Here is an 8,191-nt window from a genome sequence, read left to right as displayed (position 1 = left end):
ACCCTTTCCGCGCAACCGCTTATCGATTGGAAATTATAAGCGCCGCGCTACAAGGGTCTGAAATAGTTCGCGTATTTTAAAAAATCTACAATCCCCAGTGTTTGGGGAGTGTAAATTGGCTCAAGCGATCCCTTAATCGACAAAGTGATCTGATTACTGAAGAATGAGCTGAAGAAGGCCTCTGGGGATGACGAGTATCGACCCGTGTAGGGTTTTCCTCCTACCTACTACTGAATCTTCAACAAGTACGGCTGAATAAAGACAAGCAAGCTCAGTTCATCTCGAGTTACAAGGAAAGTAGGCGAAAGGTTTTATAGTACAGGCATTTTACCAAGAATATTGGGTCAACCTCAAACTAATTGCAACAAAAGCAAACTCAACAGATTTAGTTTCCTTATTATGTCCTCAATGACAGAAAAAAAAGTCCTAAGGAATCCTCATGGGGGAACAGTGTGAAAATCACTGAAATAAAAAGCCACTTTTTTTGCTCCTTAACGGTTTGATGTTTTTACAGTGTTTATAGTCATATCTCAGCTAGGGTACTACTAATATCACAACTTATTATACCATTAAAAAGCTCTCGCAAAGACGAATCTTTTGGTACTAAAATTATCACCTTAGGAAAATGTGTTAATGAGTTATAATTAAATATATCCTGGATTTGCTAACTCTTTGTACATGTACATGTTTTGCAACTGTAACTACTGTAGTAATGCCTTTATGCATGTTTTTGCATGCTACAGAGTACTATATAGTGCGCTTGAGAGTTTTCAACCTGCAGGAGAAAGGTTATGCTGTGGATGTGCAAAATATTACATTTACCAATGAGAATGATCAGGCCCAACATTGTATGGTATATAAGGCAGAGTAGTTGTAGTGGTTTTTTAATGCTGGTGATAGCATGAGAAGAGTACTTACTAACTAACTGAACAAGCCAGGGCAAACTTTGTCAATCTTGACATTAGGTGCTGAAACCCAGGAATGAACCAGGGACCTTTAGATAAAGGTAAGTTGCTCATTCCGTATTCCAGCTCACTCAAATATTCTCAATTCTTCCAGTAATGGATGCACAACCTGAATTGTGTACCATCTACAAGACTTCTGCAGATACAGATATCCCATCTTCTACTCTAAAAGCAAAGGGTAGTTCAACCATCAGTATTTCCAGGAATGACAGCATTTGTACTATGCCTGGGGAAGTAGTACATCAGCAATGTTGCCGCAAATACTGCAACCCACACCAAATAGCAAAAGACACCAACCAAGAGGAGTCAATGCCAAGCACATCAAGCAATGGCAGGCCTGTACTTTTGTCATCTAAGGAGAGATTTTTGGTCATCTTCGGAGGGATTCAGGTTGATCCACTGCTCCTCTTTCAGATCAGAGACTTACTACTGTCATGTAATCATCAGATGATTTGGAGTTAGCCTTCAAACATAAGCTGTGTAGAAGTTAGCCAGCACTTGCTGATGCAATATAGAAGATTTGTGGAAGTGGTATCCTAGCAGATGTCCCAGATGATGGCATTCAGTATATCCTGGATGGTGGAACACTTCTACAATGCATCCCATGCATGGTCTCGCAGTTCTACATATGGAGATATCTTCCACCAGTACACAGAATATGTAGCAAGAAGGTACAAGGATGCCATAGTTGTATTTGATAACTATGAAAATACAAACACAAAAGATATGACACATCAGAGGTGGTCAAAAGGAAAGGCTGGTGCAACTGTGACAGTTGCTGCACCACAATGAAGAAGGACCAGTTTTTGTCCAACCAAACAAATGAGCAGCAATTTATTTTCTTGCTGAGTACAAAAGTAACTACAAAACTTACCATGCACCAGGAGATGCTGATCTTTTGATTGTTCAGAAGGGTGTTCAATCTGCTACCACCAGTACCACTGTGCTAGTTGGTAAAGACACTGACCTCATTGTTCTACTCTGCTACCACACAAGTCTCAACTACCATGACATCTTCTTTCGTCTTGAGCCAAAGAAAAACACTAAAAAAACTTCACATCTGGAATATCAGAGACGCAAAAGAAAACTTGATCAAGACGTCTGTAACAACATCCTCTTCATCCATGCTATTCTTGGGAACACCACGTCTCTATGGGATTGGAAAAAAAGACATCCCTTAGCAAGTTCAAAGCAAGCAGTATGGTGCATGAGCAAGCAAAGGTGTTCCATTCTGATTCAGCCTCCACACATGATGTGATAGATGCAGGAGGGAATGCTCTAGCACTAGTCTACAATGGAATGTTAACTGACACACAAGATTCTCTCTGACATAAATGGTTTTGTGAAACGGTGCATCCTTATCACCACCTTCAACAGCAGCAAAGTACCACATCCTTCACGTGTACCTTCAAATTCAAGAATGAAAAGGATCAGCTGTAGAACTTCATCCCAGAGAATGGGGATGGCAAGAGTGTGAAGAGGGGTTTGTGCCACTTCAAACATCGCTACCTCCTGGTCCTGAACATCTGTTACAGGTGATCAGATGCAACTACCAGACTGACTGCAGTACACTGAGGTGCTCGTGCAAGAAGCACAATAATGAGTGTAGTCCTGCTTGTGGTAACTGCAAGGGAACTGGCTGCACAAACAATGGTATGACAATGGTATCGACACACTTGAGTGATCATACAAGGGAGTCCTTGACAGCACTGTATAATATTAATTATATTTGATTATAACTTGTTAATACATTGTCCTAAGGTGATAATTGTAGTACCAAAAGATTCATCTTTGCGAGAGCTTTTTAATGGTATAATCAGTTTTGATATTAGTAGTACCCTAGCTGAGATATGGCTACAAACACCGTAAAGACATCAAACCATTAAGGAGCTAAAATGTGGGTTTTTATTTCAATGATTTTCACACTGTTCCCCCATGAGGATTCCTTAGGACTTTTTTTCTGCCATTGAGGACATAATAAGGAAACTAAATCTGTTGAGTTTGCTTTTGTTGCAATTAGTTTGAGGTTGACTCACATAATGACTGTACTATTTAAGCGGATTAGCTGATCAAAACAGACTAAAGATTCAAGGGAACATCCGTTGCATTTTATATCTTTGGATCTTAGGTGTTACCCAATCAATCAATTGTCACCAACAACATGTCGAAAAATTTCATGTTCATGAACTATTCCAGACCCTTGTAGCGCGGCGCTTATAATTTCCAATCGATAAGCGGGTGCGCGGAAAGGGTCTGGCCACATGAGACTAGCACAGGGTTGCTTTCTCTCAAAAAGCAGAAAACGAAACAAATTTTTGAATTCAAACTGCCCTACCAGCCAAGACAAGAAAAGCCAACTCTTCCTCATAGTGATGTGATAAGGTTGGAAGCATAGTCTGTCTATGCTGTTAGTCTGGAAAGGATCTGAGACTTTTCACCATCTGGGTGAAGAACGCCAAATTTTTCGTGCATCATTTCAAGGATTCTCTCAATGGTACCAAAGTGCTTTCCAGTACTTCTTATGCCACACTGGTCACTTAATTTTGTTTAGAATGATGATAAATGATGATCAAAACGTTTGGTAGTAGTAGTAGTTGGTGTTTCTGTGATTTCATATGATGCAGTATACCAGCAGCTCACCAGCAGCTCCACCCAGCTCAAATCAAAAATGAAAGATTTTGTCGGTTTGCTTTTGGATGTTTTGCAGCATAATGGTGATGTAGGGTGATCTAGTGAAAATTTTGAAGCTGCTGTGGAGCGTGAGAGGTGAAGTCAAATTTGGACGATTTTGCTGCCTCCCTTGATGCATAGCTTAGAGCGAGGCGTGGAAGCCGTGGATGAAATAATAAATGACAACCACTGCTACCAAATGTTCAGGGACATCTTTTGCCAGTTTTAGTTTATAATTGATGATTGTTGAGGCTGCAGAAGTGCTGGAAATAGCTAGAAACCGTGCCACAATTCTTTGATGCTGCAGAAAATTTTGACGCTCGTCACCCAGATGGTGAGAAGTCTCAGATCTTTTCCAAACTAACAGCAGACAGACTATGCACCCAACTGTATCGAAACACTATGAGGAAGAGTTGGCTTCTCTTTCCCTGGGTGGTAGGGCAGTTTGAATTCGAAACTTCGTATCTCTGTCTGTTTTTTCCGGGTGGGGACTATTCTACGGAACGGAACGGAACGGAATGATGGACTAAACTGCGGAACGGAATGCTTTCTCAGATTGAAGCTTGCAGCTTACCATTGCTGTACAAGTTATCAGTGGCACTTCCAGCAGGTAATCAAATGTACCCCAAGAAAGATAAAACGAATTTAAGGATCGATTGTGGGTTCTTGTTGGTTGTCATTAGTAACGAAGTACTAATTGTGGGAATAGCTGACTCAGTGATTTCATCTTCGGATATATCAAGTAGGGAACTTAATGCATGACTTTTTTTACTAGTATGTGAGTTATTTTTACTTACTTGACTTTAGAATGTACAGTCTGAGGCCCAGCCTTTCTAATCGGCATAAATCAGCTACACTACAAAGGAAACAAGTATGGTGACAAGCTGAATTAAGTAGAATCTAAAGGAATTTTGTGCAGTGTGTGAGGAGCAAACATTCAGATACCTCAAGGAGGCTATATTGTGTGAACATCAATGATTCATTAACAGAGTAGTGGACTATTGTCAGATATCTCAGCCTGAGTACTGAGTTGAATTCTGGATGGGGTCTATTTTACAGAATGGAGTGCTTTCTGAATCAACTTGCAGCTTGGCTAGCTGCTATCATTGCTGAAATTGCATTTTATCAGTGGAACCTCCAGGAAAATGGAATAGGATAATTATAAAACATTAATTAAGTGATTGTTTAGGTAATCATGACTTTATTCAGTCTAATAAACAGAATATATGGTTGATTGAGTGAGGTATCACTTTCAGAATGTTCAGACGACCAGTGATGAGATGCATGGATTCATCGAATTTTTTGTTGTGGTTGGAGACATTAAATATCCAAAAGCAAACTGACTGTATAATATTAATTCACTTTCTTTATATTTTCTCAATTTTGAGCCTGTATACAAATAATTGAATTTTCCTTGTCAATAGAAATCCTAGAATAAGATGGGAGAGAAACTTATCTTTGTTTACCTATACTGTACAACCAAGAGTTCGTAATACTGATTTGTATAGGGGAGAGTGTCTGACTCTCAGTATGGCCTGTACAAACACCCTGTGTAAAGTTCACCTTTCATCAAATCAACACCTTTACTGGGGGATAGAAAACTGTTGATTAGAGTTGCTGAAGAAGGTAAAGCCTTTGTTCTGAAATAAGCCTGAGGTGTTACTTTAAGCAGGGTGTTTGGTGAATGCATTCAAGTTAGACACTCCCCACCTTATTATGAACTCTTGGTACAACTTCAAAGGAATTGAAGAAAGCATACAGTGGTTGGAGATTAAGTGTGGTAGCTTCTTGCTCTTGAATATGTTGCAAAGTGGAAGTACAAATCAAAATGGGATATCAATTTCATTATGAAAAATTTGTATACATAAATAATCTAGCATTACTATTTCATTTGTCCTCCACTTAAACATGCTACAACAGTACTAGTGTCAGTAAATTGGCAGTGAGTCTACCTTGAAATCTCAACTCTAGAGTAGATCCAACACAGGACAGCCCGCACTGTAACAAATACATGTGATCCCATTGTAATTTCATGGACCAGCTGGACTGGGAATCACTTGAAAATAGACGAACAAATTTAACCTGTTTTGTTTGAAGTGAAGCATGTGAAATGTTACACTTAAGAAATCCTAGGATTCTTAGGTGGTATGTAATTAATGTAAGTGTTCCATTTCAGGTCTGACTAGATACATTGAAATTACACACACATCCTGGTCCAAATCACGTTTGCCTGGTGGCTATGGGCATGGTTTCACATGCGGCTTATAATAGAGATTTGGCTGATCTTGGAGTTTTGACATTTAGCCTGATTCAAGGCTAGCAGTCAGACACATCCTTGAATTGTGCAACAGATAAAATCAGCTCACTATTGAATACGGCATTAATCCACTGCACCAGCTGTTAATATATAAATAACTCCATGCATACACTTCAGTGATGTTTGCAGAATATACCCTCCTTGCGGTCTGCCAAAATATTTGCTCCTCACACACTGCACAAAATTCTTCAAGTTTTAATTCAGCTGGCTCTTTCCTGTTACCAGTATCTTCCTGCTTGCTTTATTTATACACTGACTTATGACTTGAAAGACCGGCCCAGACTGTTTTGTAAAGTCTAAATAAGAAAAACAGCTCACATAAAGTTCCCTTCCGTATGGATGAACATCACTGATACAGCTCATCCCACAATAATACTTCGTTACTAATGACAACCAACAAAAACCCACAATCGATCCGTTAATTCTTTTTATCTTATGTTTAACCACCCACTGGAGATGCCACTGCTAACTTATAAGGGAAGTTTCAGCAATGGTAAGTTGCAAGCTTCAGTTTGAGAAAGCGTTCCGTTCCGTGGTTTAGTCCATCATTCCGTTCCGTTCCGTTCCGTTCCGTTCCGTTCCGTTCCGTAGAATAGTCCCCACCTTTTTTCCGGGGGTTTTTCAAAGAAAGCAACCCTGTGCCGGCACCCAGCAAATCATTTACTTATTTCTGTGCGTACTTTTCAACGACAACAACTCTGGATATGATTTGGCTAAGTAGCAAGTTTCATCCGGTCCTTTGTGTGGAGCACAAAATTTTAAAAATAAAGTTTGCGTCTTGCGAGATACTGAACACTAAACAATATTTCTGTGAAGACAACAATCGTGCCTCCGGTTTCATGGTGGATCAAGCAATGGGATACTACAAGGAACATCCCACAATGGTAGGGGCCGGGGATTGATTTGTAGAAGTCGATTTTTTGGATTGCAGACCCTATAGACTACAGCGACATATTTGTAGCTGAACTCTCCACAGGGTGACTTACTTGTAGCTGAGTTGTCTATAAGATTAACTGTTTGTAGCTGAACTACCCTAACCAAATGTCTAACATTTCATGATAGGGTGTAATAATATGACTGTAATTGCATACAATTACTAACACTCTTAGAAGTGTGGCAGAAACATTTGAACGCAATTTCTTTATGGCCAAGTGATTTATTGGCCCCCATGCCAACAGCACCTGTCCTGAACTATCATGATAAACACCTGCAGTTTAAAGTGAATATAATAGTATTAACAGTATCAGATTTTACAAAACTGATACAAATTGCACATCAGGCAAAATCAAACACCACCAGAGGGTATCCACACTACTACACTAGTGCATGGATTTGAGTTCAGAGGCTGGCTTTATTGGTGCAGGTGGTGTGAAAAGCTCAATGGCGATTTCTGGCCTTGGTAAGGATGATCGTCTTGGGAATTGATGGATAGCCTATTTTAGCTACCCAACATATTCTGTGTTGATTTTGCTGCATATATACCAGGCACTAAGGAGCCAGCACAACTCTGTAACCTTGTGCATGTCTAGATTTCAGTTGTGGTCTATATTTTTCCCACTCCTCCACGTCCCATCTTCCACTCCTTTGTGAACAGCCATCAGTGATACTACAATAAAAAGTGTATTTGTGTGTATGTGATATGCTCTATAAACATGTTGTACATAGCGTGCACTCCTGTGGTGTATGTGTTGTGTAGGAGATGATAGTTCACATTTTCCTCATTAAGTAGCAAATGTGAACTATCATCTCCTACACATCACATACTCCACTGAAGTACATTTTATGCATATCACATTTAGAGCTCATCACATATGCACTAATATGCATTTTATTGTTGTGAGCTAGCTCGCTCATTAAATTCATCAGATTTTCTTTCTTATTTGGCAGGAACTCTACAAGTATCTGAAAGTAATAAATTGATGCATCTCTGGTGTAAATTTCATATGCGTGCCTTGGCAAGTTACAATAGTTTTAAATCTATCTCAAAACTTCTAATGTGTGATTTGGATTGGTTTTCTAAACAATAGTTGCATAAAAGATTTCCATGGTGCTGTTTACTATGCATGAAGTGCTGCACTTCTGCATATAGGTGGCATTGATAATCAATGCAACTACATTTCATTGATGAGGAGTAATGGGAACACTCTTTGCACCTACAAGGGTGTTTCTGTGAATGAAATCCCACAATTAAAAGTTCTTTGGTAATTACATTATAAGTACAAATTGCAACTTACATATA

Source organism: Dysidea avara, chromosome 15 (assembly GCF_963678975.1).
Source record: "Dysidea avara chromosome 15, odDysAvar1.4, whole genome shotgun sequence".
In the NCBI taxonomy this organism is placed as follows: domain Eukaryota; kingdom Metazoa; phylum Porifera; class Demospongiae; order Dictyoceratida; family Dysideidae; genus Dysidea; species Dysidea avara.
The sequence above is the reverse complement of the archived record's forward strand: the minus strand, read 5'-3'. Positions refer to the sequence as shown.